Raw genomic sequence first — 22,961 nt, 5'->3', positions numbered from 1 at the left:
GAGGACAACTGTAAGGAGTGGCGCAGACAGACACAGGTAGTAGGCCTAAAATAAAAAAGTAGGCTAAATGCAGTTCAAAATTGGTAACAGGAGTACACAGGCTGCATAGCTTTGGTCAGTGGAGGACAACTGTAAGGACTGGCTGACACAGTTACTAGGCCCAAATAAGTAAGTAGGCTAAATGCAGTTCAAAATTTGTAACAGAAGTACACAGGCGGCATAGCTTTGTTCAGTAGAGGACAACTGTAAGGAGTGGCACAGACAGACACAGGTAGTAGGCCTAAAATAAAAAAGTAGGCTAAATGCAGTTCAAAATTGGTAAGAGGAGTACACAGGCTGCATAGCTTTGTTCAGTGGAGTACAACTGTAATGAGTGGCAGACACAGTTAGTAGGCACAAATAATAAAGTTGGCTAAATACAGTTCAAATGTGGTAACAGGACTAAACAGGTGGCATTGCTTTGTTCAGTGGAGGAAAACTGTAATGAGTGGCAGACACAGTTAGTAGGCCCAAATAATAAAGTGGGCTAAATTTCTGCCAAAAGATTGTTCACAAATAAACAGGTGGCATAGCTAGGTACAGGGGTGGGCTCCTCTGCTGAGTAGCAGACAGTGGTAGTAGGTAGTGTTGAGCGATACCGTCCGATACTTGAAAGTATTGGTATCGGATAGTATCGGCCGATACCCGAAAAATATCGGATATCGCCGATACCCGATACCAATGCATTTCAATGGGACGCAAAGTATCGGAATAGTTCCCAGGGTCTGAAGGAGAGGAAACTCTCCTTCCTCCTTCAGGCCCTGGGATCCATATTCATGTGTAAAATAAAGAATTAAAATAAAAAATATGGATATACTCACCTCTCCGGTGGCCCCTGGATCTTACCGCTGTAACCGGGAGCCTCCATTCCTAAGAATGAGCGCGTGAAGGGCCTTCGATGACGTCGCGGCTTCTGATTGGTCGCGTGACCGCTCATGTGACCGCTCACGCGACCAATCAGAAGCCGCGACGTCAGCCGCGACGTCATCCAAGGTCCTTCACGGGCTCATTCTTAGGAACGGAGGCTCCCGGTTACAGCGGTAAGGTCCAGGGGCCGTCAGAGAGGTGAGTATATGGATATATATGGATATAGGCAAACGCCACTCGCACGGGTGCTTGCGCCAAGTGGTGACAACGGCCCTGTGGGGGGAGTCAGCCCATTTAGGGAGGTATAAAAATGGCCTATGGTGGACATTCAGCAGCTGCAAATGGAGGAATTGGAGCAGTCAGGAAGAGGAGGCCAAAAGCAAGACATTTTTCAGGCAAGCTATGTGTCAGCAGGGGACGGTGGGGCAAAATAATTTGAAATCCATGATTGGTTCATTTTAATGAAGGTTAGATCATCAACATTTCGGGTAGCCAGACGTGTCCTTTTTTCGGTCAGTATTGAACCAGCAGCACTGAAGACTCTTTCTGATAGCACACTGGCAGCTGGGCAAGCGAGCTCCTGTAATGCATATTCTGCCAATTCAGGCCTGGTGTCTATTTTAGATGCCCAATAATCAAAGGGGAATGACCTGTGAGGGAGAACATCGATAATGGAGGAAAAATAGTTCGTAACCTTACTGGACAAATGCTGTCTCCTGTCACTTTGAATCGATGCAGCAGTACCTGTCGTGTCTGCGGTCATTGCGAAATCACTCCACAACCTGGTCATAAAACCCCTCTGTCCAACGCCACTTTGTATTTGTGCACCTCTAACACCTTTGCCATGTTGCCCCCAAACGGTCTACAAGAGTTGTTTGTTTGGTAGCCAATATTTGCTCAAGGTTCTCATGTGGCATGATATTTTGTAATTTTCCTTTATATCGTGGATCCAGGGGCAGGCCAACCAGTAATCGTCATCGGTCATCATTTTGATAATGCGGGGGTCCCTTTTTAAGGATACATACTCAAGGCATACTCATATCCTCCCACAAATAAATTACAGCACGCCTCTGTTCGCACAGCCTCTGAAGCATGTGCAGTGTGGAGTTCCACCTTGTTGTCGATTATTAGGTGGTGCTGGGGAAGATTCAGCGATCGCTGATGGTTCAGCATACGGCTGGAGTGTACGGGCGACCGGCGGATGTGCGAGCAAAGTCTTCACACCTTCAGGAGCAGGGCTGGTAACCCGGGATAATTTTTCAGGAAGCACTGCACCACCAGGTTCAAGGTGTGAGCCAGGCAAGGTATGTGTTTCAGTTCTGAAAGGGCTATGGCAGCCATAAAATTCCTTCCGTTATCACTGACTACCTTGACTGCCTCAAGATGTACACTGCCCAGCCATGACTGATTTTCTTGCTGCAAGTACTCGGCCAGTACTTCTGCGGTGTGTCTGTTGTCTCCCAAACACTTAATTTCCAACACAGCCTGCTGACGTTTACCACTAGCTGTTCCATAATGGGACACCTCGTGTGCAACACTGGCAGCTGTGGATGGAGTGGTCGTGTGACTGCGCTTTGTGGATGAGCTTTCGCTTCTGGAGGAGGAGGAGGAGGAGGAAGGGTGACGAATGCCTACAGCCAACTTTTTCCTAGACCGTGGGCTAGGCAGAACTGTCCCACTATGGCTGTCCCCTGTGGACCCTGCATCCACCACATTAACCCAGTGTGATGGACACGTAACATCCCTGGCCATGCCTACTGGTCCATGCATCTGTTGTGAGGTGCACCTTTATACTGACTGATTGCCTCAGTGCATGGAAAATGCGGTCTTTGAAATGCTGGTGGAGGGCTGGGATGGCTTTTCTCGCAAAGAAGTGCCGACTGGGTAGGTCATAGCGTGGTACTGCGTAGGCCATCAGGGCTTTGAAAGCTTCGCTTTCAACCAACCGGTAGGGCATCATCTCTAACGAGATTAGTCTAACAATGTGGGTGTTCAAGCCCTGTGTACGTGGATGAGAGGATGAGTACTTCCTTTTCCTAGCGAGAGTCTCTTGTAGGGTGAGCTGGACTGGAGAGCTGCATATGGTGGAACTAGCGAGGGTGGGGGTGGACATGGCAGATTGAGAGAGGGTTGGTGATGGTATTCTTGATGTTGGCCTACATACAGTGTTTCCTACTAAAAACCTTGTGATTCCCTGACTGCTTTGGCCTTGCGACGATACCTCCACATTTGCTGCTGGTGGTGTCCTAACCGGTGGGCTTACAGTGAGGGAAGCAATGTAGTGTTGCTGACTACCTTCATTCTGAGCGGGTGCAAAAACGGTACGGGACGTTTGGTAGTTAGTCCAAGCTTGCAAGTGCATGCTGGTTAAATGTCTACACATGCACATTGTATTTGAATTTTAGAGATTCTTCCCTCTGCTAAAGGTCTGTGAGCATTTCTTACAGTTAACTTTTGTCTGATCATTCGGATCTTGGTTAAAAAATTGCCACACTGCACTCTTCCTACTATGGATAACATTTTCAGGCATTGCACGCTGTGCTACTTTCACCGGATGGCCACGCTGTCCTAAAACTGTTTTTGTTTTTGCCAAACTTGTTTGGCCTGATACGGGCCTGCCAGATGACAGCTGTTGCGATGTAGATGGCTGCTGCGGATCATCCTTCTCCGCTTCTGAGCTACTGGCAGTGGCACCCTCTTCCCCCAATGGCTGCCAATCTGGGTCAACAACTGGGTCATCTATCACCTCCTCTTCAATGTCATGTGCACCGGGGCACCATAGTCTCATCAGGGTCAGATTCTGGCTCAATGGAACAGCATAATAATCTAGCTGTGGCTGTGCATCTGTGCACTCCATGTCCGATTCATCTTGTAATGGGCTGTTAACAATTTCCCTTTCTAAACCAGGCACGGTATGTGTAAAGAGCTCCATGGAGTAACCTGTAGTGTCACCTGCCACATCCTTCACTTTTGGTTTGGGTGAAGGACACAAGGAAGCAACTTGTTCCTGACTGGGAGCATCCACTGATGACTCGCTGCTTTTATATTTCGAACTTTCGGAAGAGGAGGCGAAAGAGCTAGAGGCTGAGTAAGCAAGGAAAGCCAAAACTTTTTCCTGCTGCTCCGGCTTTAAAAGCGGTTTTCCTACTTCCAGATAAGGGAGCCTTCTAGGCCTTGTGTAGCCAGACGATGACCCTGACTCAACACCTCGAGACTGCTCTTTTGCTTTTCCCACTACCACCAGATGCTCCACCATCACCACCACCACCATCATTACCAGCTGGCAACGACCGGCCATGGCCTCTTCCACAGACTTCCTCATTTTTGGGAAAATGTAACCAAAATATCAACCGTTATATGGTACTGTAAAACAAGGTAGAAGGTGTATATAAACTTGTTGATAATTTAAATCTCCCTTTTTGGGGGGAGACTGCACCAAAACTCAGGCCCAGTGTATTACACTACACAATGTACGTGGCAGAAAGTGGCTGGCTGATATACAACAAACTAACAGGACTCTAGTATATCCACTTTGTGAGAATTTGAATCTCACTTTTTTTTGGGGGGAGACTGAACCACAACTCAGGCCCAGTGTATTTTACAACGCAATGTGAGTAGCAGCAAGTGGCTGGCTGATACACGAGAAACTAAGAGGACTGAGGTATATCCACTTTGTGAGAATTTGAATCTCACTTTTTTTGGGGGGAGACTGAACTCAAACTTAGGCCCAGTGTATTTTACAACGCAATGTGAGTGGCAGCAAGTGGCTGGCTGATACCCGAGAAACTAAGAGGACTGAGGTATATCCACTTTGTGACAATTTGAATCTCCCTTTTTTTGGGGGGAGACAGCACCACAACTCAGGCCCAGTGTATTTTACAACGCAATGTGAGTGGCAGCAAGTGGCTGGCTGATACACGAGAAACTAAGAGGACTGAGGTATATCCACTTTGTGAAAATTTGAATCTCACTTTTTTTGGGGGGGGAAAACTGAACCACAACTCAGACCCAGTGTATTTTACAACGCAATGTGAGTCGCAGCAAGTGGCTGGCTGATACACGAGAAACTAAGAGGACTGAGGTATATCCACTTTGTGAGAATTTGAATCTCACTTTTTTTTGGGGGGAGACTGAACCACAACTCAGGCCCAGTGTATTTTACAACGCAATATGAGTGGCAGCAAGTGGCTGGCTGATACACGACAAACTAAGAGGACTGAGGTATATCCACTTTGTGAGAATTTGAATCTCACTTTTTTTGGGGGGGAGACTGAACCACAACTCAGGCCCAGTGTATTTTACAACGCAATGTGAGTGGCAGCAAGTGGCTGGCTGATACACGAGAAACTAAGAGGACTGAGGTATATCCACTTTGTGAGAATTTGAATCTCACTTTTTTTGGGGGGGAGACTGAACCACAACTCAGGCCCAGTGTATTTTACAATGCAATGTGAGTGGCAGCAAGTGGCTGGCTGATACACGAGAAACTAAGAGGACTGAGGTATATCCACTTTGTGAGAATTTGAATCTCACTTTTTTTGGGGAGGAGACTGAACCACAACTCAGGCCCAGTGTATTTTACAACGCAATGTGAGTGGCAGCAAATGGCTGGCTGATACGCGACAAACTAAGAGGACTGAGGTATATCCACTTTGTGAGAGTTTGAATCTCACTTTTTTTGGGGGGAGACTGAACCCAAACTCAGGCCCAGTGTATTTTACAACACAATGTAAGTGGCAGAACGTGGCTGGCTGATATACAACAAACTAACAGAACTGACGTATATCCACTTTGTGAGAATTTGAATCTTCCTTTTTTGGGGGGGAGACTGCACCGTAACTCAGGCCCAGTGTATAACACAACACAATGTAAGTGGCGGAACGTGGCTGGCTGATATACGACAAACTAACAGAACTGACGTATATCCACTTTGTGACACTTTGAATCTTCCTTTTTTTGGGGGGAGACAGCACCACAACTCAGGCCCAGTGTGTAACACAACACAATGTAAGTGGCAGAAAGTGGCTGGAAGATATCTGAAAAAATACAAGGACTGTAGTACAATTTCAATCTTCCTACAATGATCTCAGGACAAGTATGGCAGCAATAAAAAGGACTGCTGCACACAAAAGTGCGGACAAATAAACAAGATAACTGCAGAAAGGAGCAACAGGATTTTTGCTTTTAAAAAAGCAGTTGGTTTGCACAGCGGCGTACAAACAGCAATGCAGCTATCAGGGAGCCTTATAATAAGCTACAGAGCTGATGCACAAAGATATACCCTCCACTGTCCCTGCAAAAAAAGGTGGTGTTGGACAGTGGAAATCGCTACAGCACAAGCAGTTTGGGGGTTAATCTTCCCTTCCTAACTATATCCCTTCTTCTAACGAAGCTGCAGCAACCTCTCCCTATGCTGAGATCGGCAGAAGTAAGATGGCGGTCGGCGTGCACGCCCCTTTATAGCCCCTGTGACGCCGCAGAAAGAAAGCCAATCACTGTCATGCCCTTCTCTAAGATGGTGGGGAAGGAGACCTATGTCATCACGCTGCCCACACTCTGCGTCCTCCTTCATTGGCTGAGAAATGGCGCTGAATGCGTCATACGAAACGCGACTTTGGCGCGAAGATCGCCGACCGCATGGCCGATCCCACACTGGGATCGGGTCGGGTTTCATGAAACCCAACTTTGCCGAAAGTCGGCGATATTTGAATTTGTCCGATCCGTTTCGCTCAACCCTAGTACCAGGTACATGTATATTTGCTGTAATATTTCAGGAAAAACAATGAAGAGTCTGTAGTGGCTCTTTGGTTTTGCTGATATGTTTGTATCTAAGGAGAAAATATACTTTTATTAAGATTTGTTACTTTAAGGCTTTTACAGAAATATTGGGAACATATAAAAATGTAATTATCTTAAAGTGAAGTAAATAAAGTCAATGATTTCTAAAAACAAAATTTTAGAAGTAAAAAATTTCTCATTAATTTTGTTTGTACTTTTAAAGTATTATATTTTGTAATACGCTCATGAAAAATCAGAATTACATGGTATGCCACTGTGATTTCATCCCCGCATTAGCAAGTTTATCTCTACATAGTATGCTTTTGCCAAAACTCCTACTTCCATCTGTTAAAACCATCCTTTACTTCTATAAAACTGATTTTCTCAGTCTCACAGTGACCTTCCCAACATTTAAAATAATTGCATTTTCCCAGGAATAAATTAGGATGTTTACAAATCAGCTTCATTTTTGCAGATTAATATGCAAGTATCTTCCCTTCCCTATTATCATAATCACCACATGGAATATTAAATTAGTCTAATAATTTATATTTATTCTACATTCGCTATGGCTAATTTTCCAAAACTAATATCTGTGCAATACGATTGCACAAGTCATTCTATGCACCCTACTACACTGATGCACTACATTATGCATTAATACAATGTTATTTGCTCTAATTTTGCATTTTAATTTGCTTATTGTATTTGACTCATTGTAACTCCCATGTACAGTAGTAATGTTATATAAAATATAACAGTTTTGGAGAAAGTTATCAAGGAAAGTATACAATCCTCAATAGCTCTTGTTAAAGCTGCAACCCTAAGTCTTTTTCTAAAAAGAAAAACATTTTTCCATAATTTTATCATTTCACCCTTCAAAGTAATAAACTGTAGTTTGTTGTGTTTATAATAATGCAGGTTGGGCCATGTATATGGATACACCAAAATAAAATGGGAATGGTTGGTGATATCAACTTCCTGTTTGTGCCATATTAGTATATGGAAGTAGGGAAACTTTTCAAGATATGTGGTGACCATGGTGGCCATTTTGAAGTCAGCCATTTTGGATACAACTTGATTTTTCCAAATGGGAAGAGGGTCATGTGACATATCAAACTTATTGAGAATTTCACAAGAAAAACAATGGTGCACTTGGTTTTAACGTAACTTTATTCTTTCATGAGTTGCTTACAAGTTTATGACCACTTATAAAATGTGTTCAAAGTGCTGCCCATTGTGTTGGATTGTCAATGAAACCCTCTTCTCCCACTCTTGACACACTAATAGCAACACCACAGAAGAAATGCTAGTCTAAGGGGGTCAGATTCCTTGTAGGAATGCTTGGACCTGACATCCATAGTGTGGTGGTGCACTATCTTGCTTGAAAAACTCAGGGAATGTGCCATCTTCAGTGCCTAAAGAGGGTAACACATCATCATGTAGCAATTTCAGATATCCAGTGGCATTGAGGTTTCCATTCATGAAGAATGGCCCCACTTTTTTTGTACCCCATATACCACACCATACCATCAATTATGGGTGTCAGGTCCGAGCATTCCTACATGAACAGTTGAATGGCCACCAAGATCTCCCGATCTGACCCCCTTAGACTTTTATCTTTGGGGTCATCTAAAGGCAATTGTTTATGCTGTGAAGATAGGAGATGTGCAGCATCTGAAACAATGGATACTGGAAGCCTGTGCTAGCATTTCTTCTGCGGTGTTGCTATCAGTGTGTCAAGAGTGGGAGAAGAGGGTTGCATTGACAATCCAACACAATGGGCAGCACTTTGAACACATATTATAAGTGGTCATAAACTTGTAAATAACTCATGAAAGAATAAAGTTATGATAAAACCAAGCACACCATTGTTTTTCTTGTGAAATTCTCAATAAGTTTGATGTGTCACATGACCCTCTTCCCATTGAAAAAAATCAAGTTGGACCAAAATGGCTGACTTCAAAATGGCCACCATGGTCACTACCCATCTTCAAAAGTTTCCCCCTCCCATATAGTAATGTGCCACAAACAAGAAGTTGATATCACCAACCATTCCCATTTTATTTAGGTGCATCCATAAAAATGTCCCACCCTGTAGAAAGCGTCTCACGTCGTTACTAAGGAATCTTAGCCCATTCCTCAAGGACAATGGTTTCCAGTCCATTAATATTCTTGGGTTGCTAAAAGAATTGTAAAAAAAAGTTAAGAGAAGAGATGACTTCTGTACACAAATAAGGAAAAGGATCATACATTTCTGCAATCTCTTTATGGGATTGCAGATTCCTGCATCTGTTTCTCATACACTTCTTCCAATAGAACACTGGGAGAAGCAAAATAGAAGCTATTTGCCATGTGACCACAATTACACAAATTGAGCACTTGAGTTAGAAATAGAGATAATCCTGACATTCTGCACATTGCATGATTTGGCAATCTGCAGTCACATGCCGTGACTGTAGAAATTTATGTTGAGCCCAGAAAACCCTTTGTAAAGCCCATTTGGTTAAGACAATAAATGGGCAATTATTATTGTCCTATTTAAAAAGGTAATAAATGACCCAACAAATGTGAAAAACACTGGTTCATCTAGTGCATTGAGTTTATAAAGAGGCATTAAAAAATCATCGTTATTGGTAGCATATACAATAGTTCTGTGCAAACAGGTGATGCACTGCTGATAATGATGTGGTGCAGTATTAATCATTATTCTGTGCCTATAAATTTTGGATCTGTCTGTTATGCAGGCCAGTAAAAATGTCCTCTATATTCACAGGCAGCATTCTGTCAAAGCTTTAATAAAAATTAGGCTGGATCAACAATTTCTGACTTTATTAAGATCATGCTGGCTCTCGCTTATAATATTTTTTTCTGCCACATACTCCTGTATATCCCTTACAAATCCCTTAAAACAATTTCCAAAGTGAATATTAAAGGGACATTTAAACTTCAAGATAATAGAGAACAGGCGTTGTTAAAAATCCTCATTTCACAATTTTTTTGTCATGTAAACGAGCTGCCGATCACCTTATGAATGAGCAAATGAGCTGTGTACAGCACAGGAGCTGTGTCCACGCTATCGCCTCTGGGTGCTCAGCTTCAGCAATAGGTGAGCCCCGGCTGTCACAGCCAGCAGCAGTTTCACAAATTCACCTTTTAGTGTGTCTGAATGCAGTAAATTAAAGTCTGCCGTTCAATCTAGAGCAGCAGTGTGCTGAGCTGCTCAGCTGCCCAATCGAATTCTGGGGCAAGCTGAGCTGGAAGTGTCATCGTCATCGTGTTTAGTCATCCAATCGTAGTGGAGTGTTGCCTGAGCTTCTCCTGTTCAGATAATTATCTGCCTCAGACTAGTGCCACTAGCTTCTCGCTCACTGGTGTATGTTTGACTAGGTTCACTGTGCTCAGTGCTCTGATCTACTGCTACTTGACCAAGGACCAAGCTCTGACCATATGCTTGCCTCGACCCTTTTCTTGATTCGCTATCTTCCTGGTATATTGACCCCTGGACCGTGACATGACTATTCATTTGTATCAGCCCTCTGTCTATGATGTACCCTCCTGGCTTTTGAAAATGAATCTTTTGGATTAGCCAGCCTCACAGTCTGCCCATCAGTAATGACTAGCATCATAAGCAGTGTCCACACTGCCACTGGCTTTTTAAACCCCTAAATGTCATGATCAAAATCGATCACAACACTTAGGACGCTTAGAGAGGGAGGGAGTTCCCACTCCTGCCAATCAGAAAAGTAAAAAAAGTTTAAAAAAAATTGTGAAAAAAAAAAAATAAATAAAAAATAAATGAAATAAGATGATGAATTGAAGATTGAATGGCTACTAAAGGTAACATCCTCACCTGTGACCTGTTTGCTTGTAATCAGTGTGTGTGCATAAAAGCTGAATGAGTTTCTGGGATCCAGACAGACTCTTGCATCTTTCATCCAGCTCCTGACGTTTCTGGATTGTGAGTCATGGGGAAAGCAAAAGAATTGTCAATGGATTTACAGGAAAAAGAAGTTTAACTGTATAAAACAGGAAAGGGATACAAATAGATATCCAATGAATTGATAATGCCAGTCAGCAGCGTTCAAGCTGTGATTAACAAATGGTTAACTACTTTACATGGTTTATAATATCATATGTATATCGCTATGACTAAGTCTCGCTGTAGTAAATTACATGCACACTACTCTTTACTTTAACCTCTTTCTGACATGTGATGTACTATCCCGTCGAGGTGGGGTGAGCCCGTATGCCCACTGACGGGATAGTATGTCATAGCGATCGGCCGCGCTCACGGGGGGAGTGTGGCCGATCGCGGCCAGGTGTCAGCTGGCTATCACAGCTGACATCCAGCACTATGTACCAGGAGCGTTCACGGACCGCTCCTGGCACATTAACCCCCGAAACACTGCGATCAAGCATGATTGCAAAGTTATGGGGGCATAGGGAAGCATTGCGCAGGGAGGGGGCTCCCTGCAGGCTTCCGTGAGACCCTCGGTACAACACGATGTCCTCGCGTTGTACCGAGAGTCTCCTCCCTGCAGGCCCCGGATCCAAAATGGCCACGGGGCTGCATCCGGGTCCTCCAGGGAGGTGGCTTACCAGCGCCTGCTCAGAGCAGGAAGCCTCTCTGCAGTGCACGTCAGATCACTGATCTGACACAGTGCTCTGCAAAGGGTCTGATCAGCAATCTTACACTATAACATAATGTACCCCCGGGGCAATGTTGTAGTGTAAAAAAAAAATATTCAGATGTGTAAAAAGATTTTAAAAAATTCCTAAAAAAATATATATATTGTTCCAATAAATACATTTCTTTATCTAAATAAAAAAAACACAATAAAAGTACACATATTTAGTATCGCTGCATCCGTAACGACCAGACCTATAAAACTGTCTCACTAGTTAACACCTTTAGTGAACACTGTAAAAAAAAAAAAAAAAAAAACGAGGCAAAAAACAACGCTTTATTATCATACTGCCGAACAAAAAGTGGAATAACATGCAATAAAAAAGACGGCTACAAATAACCATCATACCGCTGAAAACGTCATCTTGTCCTTCAAAAAACGAGCCACCATACAGCATCATCAGCGAAAAAATATAATAGTTATAGTCTTCAGAATAAAGCAATGCAAAAATAATTATTTTTTCTATAAAATAGTTTTTATCGTATAAAAGTGCCAAAACATAAAAAAAAATAAATGAGGTATCACTGTAATCGTACTGACCCAAAGAATAAAACTGCTTCACTCTGCCTCACAAAAATCAGAATAAAAAGCCATCAAAAAATGTCACGTGTCCAAAAATGTTACCAATAAAAACGTCAACTCGTCCCGCAAAAAACAAGACCTCACATGGCTCTGGACCAAAATATGGAAAATTTATAGCTCTCAAAATGTGGTAACGCAAAAAATATTTTTTGCAATTAAAAGCGTCTTTTAGTGTGTGACGGCTGCCAATCATAAAAATCCGCTAGAAAACCCACTATAAATAGTAAATCAGGGTTTGGGCTAGGGTTAGGGCTAGGGTTAGGGCTAGGGTTAGGGTTGGGGCTAGGGTTAGGGTTTGGATTACATTTACCGTTGAGATTAGGGTGAGGGGTGTGGTTAGGTGTTATGGTTCTGGTGGTTAGGAACACATGAACTGACCAGATAAGTAAACCAAAAATAAGGACAAGCTCTGGGAATGTGGGAACTTTACTGACCGCAATCCTGATCCTATCAAACACACACTAAAGGCAGGCGTGGAGCGTACCTGACTCGGCCTAGACGCCTCTTCACAGCCTGAGAAACTAGCTACCCCTAGAGAGAAACAAAGCCTCACTTGCCTCAGAGAAATTTTCCCCAAAGTGAGAGCAGCCCCCCACAAATAATAACGGTGAGATAAGAGGAAAACACAAACATAGAAATGAAAACAGGTTTTAGCAAATGAGGCCCGCTAATAACTAAATAGTCAGAAGATAGCAAGGAATCTGTGCGGTCAGTATAAAATACTACAAAAATTATCCACGCAGAGAATACAAAAAGACCCCCACACCGACTCAAGATGTGAGGGGCGCAACTCCGCACCCCAGAGCTTCCAGCTAGCAATCAAATAGCATATAAGCAAGCTGGACTGAACTCATCATATACTGAGAAACATTTTCAAATAGCAATGAGCAAAAATAGACTAGCATGAACTTAGCTTCTCCACGAGGAGACAGGTCACAAGGGAAGTCCCAGAGAGATCTGAACCAGTACTAAATACAACGACAGCAGGCAACAAGTAAAGGTCCAGGTGGAGTTAAATAGGTAGCAAGCCTAGCAGGAAACGAGGCAGCTGGAGTCCAGCTACAGACCAGCCGTAACACTCAAAGCCACCAGAGGGAGCCCTTGAACAGAACTCACAAAGTACCACTCATGACCACTGGAGGGAGCCCGAGAACGGAATTCACAACAGTACCCCCCCTTGAGGAGGGGTCACCGAACCCTCACCAGAGCCCACAGGCCGATCAGGACGAGCCAAATGAAAGGCACGAACCAAATCGGCAGCATGGACATCAGAGGCAACAACCCAGGAATTATCCTCCTGACCATAGCCCTTCCATTTAACCAAGTACTGAAGCTTCCGTCTCGAAATACGAGAATCCAAGATCTTCTCCACCACATACTCCAATTCTCCCTCGACCAACACCGGAGCAGGAGGATCAACAGAAGGAACCACAGGCACCACATACCTCCGCAACAATGACCTATGGAACACATTATGAATGGCAAAAGATGCTGGGAGGTCCAATCGAAATGACACAGGATTGAGGATTTCTGAAATCTTAAAAGGACCAATGAAACGAGGTTTAAACTTAGGAGAGGAAGCCTTCATAGGAACGTAACGAGATGACAACCATACCAAATCCCCCACACGAAGTCGGGGACCCACACAGCAACGGCGATTAGCAAAGCGCTGAGCCTTCTCTTGTGACAACGTCAAATTGTCCACTACGTGGTTCCAAATCTGCTGCAACCTATCCACCACAGAATCCACCCCAGGACAGTCAGAAGGCTCAACCTGACCTGAGGAAAAACGAGGATGAAAACCAGAATTACAAAAAAAGGCGAAACCAAAGTAGCAGAACTAGCCCGATTATTGAGTGCGAACTCAGCCAATGGCAAGAAAGTCACCCAATCATCCTGATCAGCAGAAACAAAACATCTCAGATAAGCTTCCAAGGTCTGATTAGTTTGTTCGGTTTGGCCATTCGTCTGAGGATGGAAGGCCGAAGAAAAAGACAAATCAATGCCCATCTTAGCACAAAAGGACCGCCTAAATCTGGACACAAACTGGGATCCTCTGTCAGACACAGGAGGGAGCCAGAGAATGGAATTCACAACAGTTAGGGTTATGGTTGGGATTAGGATTAGGGGTGTGGTTAGGGTTGGGATTAGGGTTAAGGGTGTGGTTGGGGTTATGGGTGTGGTTGGGATTAGGGTTAGTGGTGTGTTGGGTTAGGGTTTCAGTTAGAATTGGGGGTTTCCACTGTTTAGGCACATCAGGGGCTCTCCAAACGCAACATAGTGTCCCATCTCAATTCCAGTCAATTTTGCATTGAAAAGTCAAATGGCGCTCCTTCCCTTCCGAGCTCTGCGATGCACCCAAACAGTGGTTTACTCCCACATATGGGGTATCAGCGTAGTCAGGACAAATTGCACAACAACTTTTGGGGTCCAATTTTTTCTCTTACCCTTGGGAAAATAAAAAATTGGGGGTGAAAAGATCATTTTTGGGAAAAAATATGATTTTATATTTTTACAGCCCTGCATAATAAACTTCTGTGAATCACTTGGTGGGTCAAAGTGCTCACCACACATCTAGATAAGTTTCTTAGGGAGTCTAGTTTCCAAATTGGTGTCACTGGTGGGGGGTTTCAATGTTTAGGCACATCAGGGGCTCTCCAAACGCAACATGGCGTCCCATCTCAATTTCAGTCAATTTTGCATTGAAAAGTCAAATGGCGCTCCTTCCCTTCCGAGCTCTGCCATGCGCCGAATACATATGGGGTATCTGCATACTCAGGACAAATTGTACAACAACTTTTGGGGACTTCAACTACCCTGAAATAGATTGGGAATAGAAACCTGCAGTTCCAGCAAAGGTAATTGGTTTTTGACAACTATGAGAGACAATTACCTTTCACAACTGGTTCAGGACCCAACAAGAAGGGGGGCACTGCTAGACCTAATATTAACAAACAGGCCAGACCGCATATCAAATATAAGGGTTGGGGGTCACTTTGGGAATAGTGATCACAAAATAATAAGTTTTCATGTATCCTTTAATAAGATGTGTAGTAGAGGGGTGACAAGGACACTAAACTTCAGGAGGGCAAATTTCCAACGGATGAGAGATGATCTTGGTGCAATTAACTGGGACGATATCCTGAGACATAAAAATACACAAAGAAAATGGGAGACGTTTATTAGCATCCTGGATAGGACCTGTGCACAGTATATACCGTATGGGAATAAACTTACTAGAAATAGGAGGAAACCAATATGGCTAAATAGAGCTGTAAGGGGTGCAATAAGTGACAAAAAGAAAGCATTTAGAGAATTAAAGGAAGTAGGTAGTGATGAGGCACTAAATAAATACTGAAAATTAAATAAATTCTGTAAAAAGCAAATCAAGGCAGCAAAAATTGAGACAGAGAGACTAATTGCCAGAGAGAGTAAAAATAATCCCAAAATATTCTTTAACTACATAAATAGTAAGAAACTAAAAAATGAAAGTGTTGGCCCCCTTAAAAATAGTCTGGGGAAAATGGTGGATGAGGATGAGGAAAAAGCCAATATGCTAAATGACTTTTTTTCATCAGTATTTACACAAGAAAATCCCATGGCAGACAATATGATCAGTGATAACAAAAATTCCCCATTAAGTGTCACCTGCTTAACCCAGCAGGAAGTACGGTGGCATCTAAAAATCACTAAAATTGACAAATCTCCGGGCCCGGATGGGATACACCCCCGAGTACTGCAGGAATTAAGTACAGTCATTGATAGACCATTATTTTTAATCTTTAAAGAGTCCATAATAACAGGGTCTGTACCACAGGACTGGCGTATAGCAAATGTAGTGCCAATATTCAAAAAGGGGACAAAAACTGAACTCGGAAATGATAGGCCAGTAAGCTTAACCTCTACTGTGGGTAAAATCCTGGAGGGCATTCTAAGGGATGGTATACTGGAGTATCTGATGAGGAATAACCTCATGACCCAGTATCAACATGGGTTTACTAGGGACCGTTCATGTCAGACTAATTTGATCAGCTTCTATGAAGAGGTAAGTTCCAAACTGGACCAAGGGAACCCAGTAGATGTAGTGTATATGGACTTTTCAAAAGCTTTTGATACGGTGCCACACAAAAGGTTGATACATAAAATGAGAATAATGGGGATAGGGGAAAATATGTGTAAGTGGGTTGAGAGCTGGCTCAGGGATAGGAAACAAAGGGTGGTTATTAATGGAGCACACTCGGACTGGGTCGCGGTTAGCAGTGGGGTACCACAGGGGTAAGCATTGGGCCCTCTTCTTTTTAACATATTTATTAATGACCTTGTAGGGGGCATTCAGAGTAGAATTTCAATATTTGCAGATGACACTAAACTCTGCAGGGTAATCAATACAGGGGAGGACAATTTTATATTACAGGATGATTTATGTAAACTAGAAGCTTGGGCTGATAAATGGCAAATGAGCTTTAATGGGGATAAATGTAAGGTCATGCACTTGGGTAGAAGTAATAAGATGTATAACTATGTGCTTAATTCTAAAACTCTGGGCAAAACCATCAATGAAAAAGACCTGGGTGTATGGGTGGATGACAAACTCATATTCAGTGGCCAGTGTCAGGCAGCTGCTACAAAGGCAAATAAAATAATGGGATGTATTAAAAGAGGCATAGATGCTCATGAGGAGAACATAATTTTACCTCTATACAAGTCACTAGTTCGACCACACTTAGAATACTGTGCACAGTTCCGGTCTCCGGTGTATAAAAAAGACATAGCTGAACTAGAGTGGGTGCAGAGAAGAGCGACCAAGGTTATTAGAGGACTGGGAAGTCTGCAATACCAAGATAGGTTATTACACTTGGGGCTGTTTAGTTTGGAAAAATGAAGACTAAGGTGTGATCTTATTTTAATGTATAAATATATGAGGGGACAGTACAAAGACCTTTCTGATGATCTTTTTAATCATAGACCTGAGACAGGGACAAGGGGACATCCTCTACGTCTGGAGGAAAGAAGGTTTAAGCATAATAACAGATGCGGATTATTTACTGTAAGAGCAGTAAGACTATGGAACTCTCTGCCGTATGATGTTGTAATGAGTGATTCACTGCTAAAATTTAAGAGGGGGCTGGATGCCTTTCTTGAAAAGTATAATGTTACAGGGTATATACACTAGATTCCTTGATGCATGGTTACATCATACAGCTAGACTTTGAATCTATATTATTAATATCTGTACAGAAAATGAATGCAATAAAGAGGCTGGGGTTCAACCTTTACTTTCTTATGTCAGTGTTAGATGCATAACTCCATAGTCTATGACCTTTACTATGATCCTGTATTTTCTTTTATTATATTTTGTTGTATTTAGACTTAAATGAAATATGTGTGTAATATTTACTTCACATTTTGAGGCAGAAGTAAAAATAAATTAGCTTTTGTTGTTTTTTTAATTTCTAAAAGTCATTGGATGAACAAAAAGTGTAATCTACAGAGTCTAAGGAAAGAGACAACAAATAAGGACACAAGATATTTATTCTCCTCTAAACAAATACTATTAGGATAAAAGCATGAAAGTGGAAAAATGTGAAAACCAAAAACTAAATATATGAAAAAAAATGAATGCTTCTTTTGACTAACAGATTTTATGAGTCCAATGCAATCATATGGATCCTAAATAGGTGAGGGGATCTTGTTTAGTTTTAATTCTTGAATATGTAATGTATGTGTATAGTGAAGGAAGAAAAAGGCTGTCCCTAAACTGTACAAAATAAAGCTGTTCAGCTTGTTGGTAATAAGTTTAGAACTAGATTATTTGTTTATAACTGTATGTACATAATTGTATACATATGTATGTCTATGTGTGTACATATACAGTGGTGATTTAGCTGCCGGGACCTCAGTACCCACGCAACCACGGACTCCGGTTCCTAGCGCTCAGCTCTTGGGCAAGTTTAATCACAGCTCGACTCCAAAGGTTCTGCTCGACTTCTCCCCTACTGACACCTGGTAAGGGGACCCCTCCTTGATTCCAGGCATGACTTTACTCCTTGTGAGGGAGGCAATGCCACTGTGGCAACCGGACTCCTGGGGAGCCACAGAACCATGCATACAAGGATGGGAATAAGGAGCCATGCATACAAGGATGGAAATAAGGAGCCAGGCATACATGGATGGGAATAAGGAGCCATGCATACGAGAACAGGGATTGGGGACACTGCATACCCAGTTTATACTTGAGTCAATACATTTTCCCAGTTTTTCGACGCAAAATAAGGTGCCTCAGGCCTCGGATTATACTCAGGTTGACTTATACACGAGCATATACAGTATTTTTCCCACTGTACATGCGTGTATATATGTACTTGAAATCTTTATTACTGTATCTACACATTCAAACTGACCTTTTAGGTCTCCTGACATGTCTGTTGTAGCACGCTTGTATTCTTCAATAAGTTACAGTTAAGGAGCAAACTTTTTTAGAACTTTTTGTTGTGCCATTCTTCTTTTATTCCTCCTGGTAACATATGAAAAAATTGACAACAGGGCGCTACAATTTCTTTGCCAATGGGGCATATCCCTATACATTTTGTCACTGTTTAAACATTGCTGCAGTTCCAAACTGTGTAGAGATGCATTCTACTGACAAGAGTAATGGTAACACTCAGCTGTTAATTTATTTAGACATTTCTAGAAGGCATTGCAGAGGAATGATGCAACAGAAAGCTCTAAGGAGAGTTACTCCCATATAATTTCATGCAGAATCCAAGTATTAGCTTTACGTTCACTGAAAAAGAGAATATACACAGTTGGTTTAAGATAGTAGAGTATGTCAAGTGCTGCATTCCTTTAAAAGTGACTGAGCAAGACATGGGAAATGATCCCTTCTGTTGCTCAGGAAAACAGCATCTGAATGCTAATTGACATAAAGAACTTCATCATGAGCTTGTAGCAACAAATTGTTATTCATGATTAATACCAGATGGCTAAGGTTCTTGGAGCTACAGGAATCCAGCAGCCAAAGGCTTATTGATGTTGGTCATAACGATAATTTTTGGCACTGCAAATGAGGTTAATATGATTGGCACAGAATGTACAAGATGTGATATGGAACACTGGATCTAAGGAGAGGACTCATACATAGAAGCAGCAAATATGGCCAGGAACTAGAAAAGAAATGTTAAAGGGATTATTTCATCTTTAATGAAAATTTGCCAACAGGTTTTTGCTACCTAATGTAGCAGGAGATTATCACTACATAGAGGACTAGTAAACATATTGCCATGTAGTCCTCCATATTCATGAGCTCTGTGTAACCCCGCCCCTACCACTAATTGGCTGCTTTCTGCACAGTATACAAATAAAAGCTGCCAATCAGTGGTGTGGGCGTGGTTACACAGAGCTCAGCATTCAGAGAACTGCCACATCTGCATCAGATTAAACTGGGGTCTAAGGGGTATCGTTTCTCCTTATGGAGAGTGACATACCATCTCTGGCTTGTCAAGGTAAGGAGGCTTATTTGCCGTACAATGCTCCTCTGGGAAATTAAATATGCAAATTGCCTCTTCTGAGAAAAAGAGGACTTAACTCTATAGCGCCACCTGTTGGAAGTAGCGATCCTACAAGTCACAATCAACCCTCTAACGAGTCGTGCAAAAAAAAATTTGCACGACTTGTTAGAGGGTTGATTGTGACTTGTAGGATCGGTACTTCCAACAGGTGGCGCTATAGAGTTAAGTCCTCTTTTTCTCAGAAGAGGCAATTTGCATATCAGATTACACTGTGATTTATCAAAACTGCAGCAAGCAGCCCAGTACGTGACAGCTTGCTTTATTCGGGGTTTTTGTCTCTATGTTAAGCTAATCTAAGATGGAGAGAAATAAACCGATGACAGATTCCCTTTAAAGGAATGCCAAACTAATATGTAGCAAGTCTTAGCACAGTAAACCATATTTGCCACATCATAATAATCATGGTATCATAATGTGTTATGTGTTATGTTAATGTTTATTACATCTGTAGCACACTATATAGGACTAAATTATTTGGATAGAATATCACATGGAAATGTGGTATGAATTGGCACCTATTATGTTGTGTGAGCCCTGCAGAGTGGGAACAGCAAATTTCACACCTAATGCTTAAAAAAAAGTAAATAAAATGTACAGTACACAAGAAACTAAAAGGTTAAAAGGTACACAATTTATTTTACTGTTCTTGTAATTGGAAACTTACATTTATGCTCCTTTTGGATACATTTACGCTGAATCATGGCCGAAGTTTTCAGACCCAGATGTTGTACACAAGCTATAAAAATTAAGAAGAGAAGACAAAACATTTTTGAATCACTTCAATTCATCATAACAATTTTGTCATAATTCTGGTTACTTGCTTTGAAAAGTCACAGCATTTTTTCACAACTTGTGCAATTCTTAATGAGCCAGCAGCGTGTGATACAGTTACAGAGATGCATAGTACCTACTGTCAAATGGAGACAGAATAATGGAATAAGGGTTTGTGCCAGGATATTGTTTCTAGGAAAGGCTAAGGCAGGTTAGGCTGTTTTCATACAAAAATGTGGTAAAAATGCACAATTTTACCTGAATTGTAGCAAAATTGCATAGGTTATGCCATGATTACAGTAGAATAGCAGTAAAAACGATGCAATGTCACTGTGATTTTATTCTGATTTCAGTTAAATTAAAATTACGTCAATTTTACCTCTATGTTCCCAGATTCGTAACAAAGTCTAACACATCAATGGGTAAAACCATTGGTCCATAATAAGGAAGCCTATAAAAGTGGAGTACAGCTGAGCTATGCTGGAATATGAAAATGCAGACTTAGCCAGCACAACTCAGCTGTGCTGCCCTCTTCTCTGCTGCGCTATGTTGAATATGGAGCCAGGTTAGTCGATGAAAATAACTAGTCACATACTAATATAAAGCCCAAGATAGAAACATAATAAGCAAAATCTCTGCAGTAAATAATTTTATTTCTATATCTTAACTGCAGAGTATTTGCTTATTATGTTTTTATCTTGGATTTTGTCTGTTTAGTGGTCATTGTGAACATGCATGCACTCCATCTACTCATTCCAGTTTGTCTCTTGAGGATACGTGCCTACGGTCAGTAAACACTGCGGGTTGGACGCTGCACACATCCGCAGCATCCAGATGTTACAGCATAGTGGATGGGATTTCAAGAAATTCCACCTCCACTATGCGTTCAGGGACGCCTCCAGCATCCCTGCGGAGATGGATATGCGGTGTCTTTCCAGACGTGGGTGGCATCACTGTCCGTCAGGTAAATCCTTTGGCACATTTTTACTCTGGCTTTATGGTCATTACTCTCTTTTACCACTGTGGTTAGTTGACTCTATGTATTTTCCTTGTGCCCTTAGTGTAGCTGAAATTTTCAATATATTTTACTAGCTATAGAACCCCTTTCCTGGGTGGCGAGCATATTTATTAGCATATGGTCTCCATCCTGGAATGTGCTGCTTCCATCCTGCTCCTTAATCTTGTCATGTGCTATTACCATCTTGAGCCCCCATCCAGTTATATGCTGCTTCCATCATGCGCCCCCTTCCTATCATGTGCAGCCCCCATCCTGTTTTGTGCACCCCTATCCTTTCATGTAGTGCTCCCATCCTGCGCCCCATCCTGTCATGTGCTGCTCCCATCCAGTGCCCCATCCTGTCATGTGGTGCTCCCATCCTGCGCCCTATTCTGCCATGTGCTGCTCCCATCTTGCGTCCCCTTCCTTTCATGTGTTGCTCCCATCCTGTCATGTGCTGCTCTCATCCTGCAGCCCCATTCTCTCTCTCTCTCTCTCTCACGCCTCTCGCCAGATCTCCCGGGCACGCCACTCACCGCGATCTCTTGGGCACACCACTCACCGTGATCTCCCGGGCACCCCACTCACTGCGATCTCCCGTGCACCCCACTCAACGCGATCTCCCGGGCGCGCCTCTCTCTCTCAGGTAGGCATATCACGATCTCCTGGGCTGCGTTACTCTGTGGGGTCCAGACTGCGCAGGCGCGTCACACTTGCGCAGTCTATAAAGGCTTCGGACAGAGTGACGCTCCTACCATTATATTATAGATATCTATTGTATTCTTATTTTGCACATTTTGATTGCACAATGTACTTTTTGAGCTGACCTACATACTTCTCATTACTTATGCTGCTATTTGATTTTTTTTGCCTGTATATAACCGTGGTGTTCACCATTTTTTGGCTTTTTATTGTCATCTCCCTGATATTTTTCCTATGTCTTTACATCTTGAATTTTATTGTCATTTAATTAAGCTTTGTAATTTTAGTATATTGGTTCTTTTTGATGCGTTTTTTCTTTATATGATTTTCATTATTGTGGCACTGAACCTCTTCCACACATCTTTGCACCCCTATACACTGTCCTTTTGATTAGTGGTACAAATTGTGGGTGTTGGCTTGATAAATAGGATTCAGCGTCCAGATGATACAACATAGTAGATGGACTTTCAAGAAATTCCATCTTCACTATGCGTGCAGTTACGCCTCCGGCTTCCCTGCGGAGACGGATATGCGGCATCTTTCCAGACTGCAGCATGTCAATTTATCTTGCGGAGACTTGAGCCTCTGCAAGATACGGTAAATCTCACCAATGCAATGTATTGGGTGTGGTGATTCCGCACGGTTCAATGAACACATATGGAATCACGTGCGTTCAAAAGATGGCAGCGTTTCGTTTGGACGGAGCGGACATGTGATGCGTCCAAAGCGCTGCCAATTACTGGACGTCTGCACATACCCTTGGAGTTTTTATATACTCATATAAAGTTGTATTTCTAGACACATTGAATCTTTAACTGAGTGAGGTTAGGGAACTCAGGAAACAAACAGAGGAGCAAAGGGAGGGGTCTGCAGCACTGAGAGGAAGCAAGGTGCTGCTGGGAAATGTGGTTTTAGCAGACAGGAAAAGTTCCATCCATATACAGTAGCAATGTGAAGCTGAATGAA

At 42.4% G+C, this 22,961-nt stretch overlaps 1 protein-coding gene across 1 annotated transcript in view; it reads left to right on the top strand.

The window, feature by feature from the left end:
* GABBR2 (gamma-aminobutyric acid type B receptor subunit 2) overlaps positions 1–22,961 on the top strand; it is a 1,202,616-nt gene that overhangs the window by 799,409 nt on the left and 380,246 nt on the right. The gene's annotated exons all lie outside the window — the stretch shown is intronic.

This window comes from Ranitomeya variabilis, chromosome 6, assembly GCF_051348905.1.
Source record: "Ranitomeya variabilis isolate aRanVar5 chromosome 6, aRanVar5.hap1, whole genome shotgun sequence".
Classification (NCBI taxonomy): Eukaryota; Metazoa; Chordata; class Amphibia; order Anura; family Dendrobatidae; genus Ranitomeya; species Ranitomeya variabilis.
Note: the sequence above shows the minus strand (reverse complement) of the source record. Positions and strands in the feature narration are given on the sequence as shown.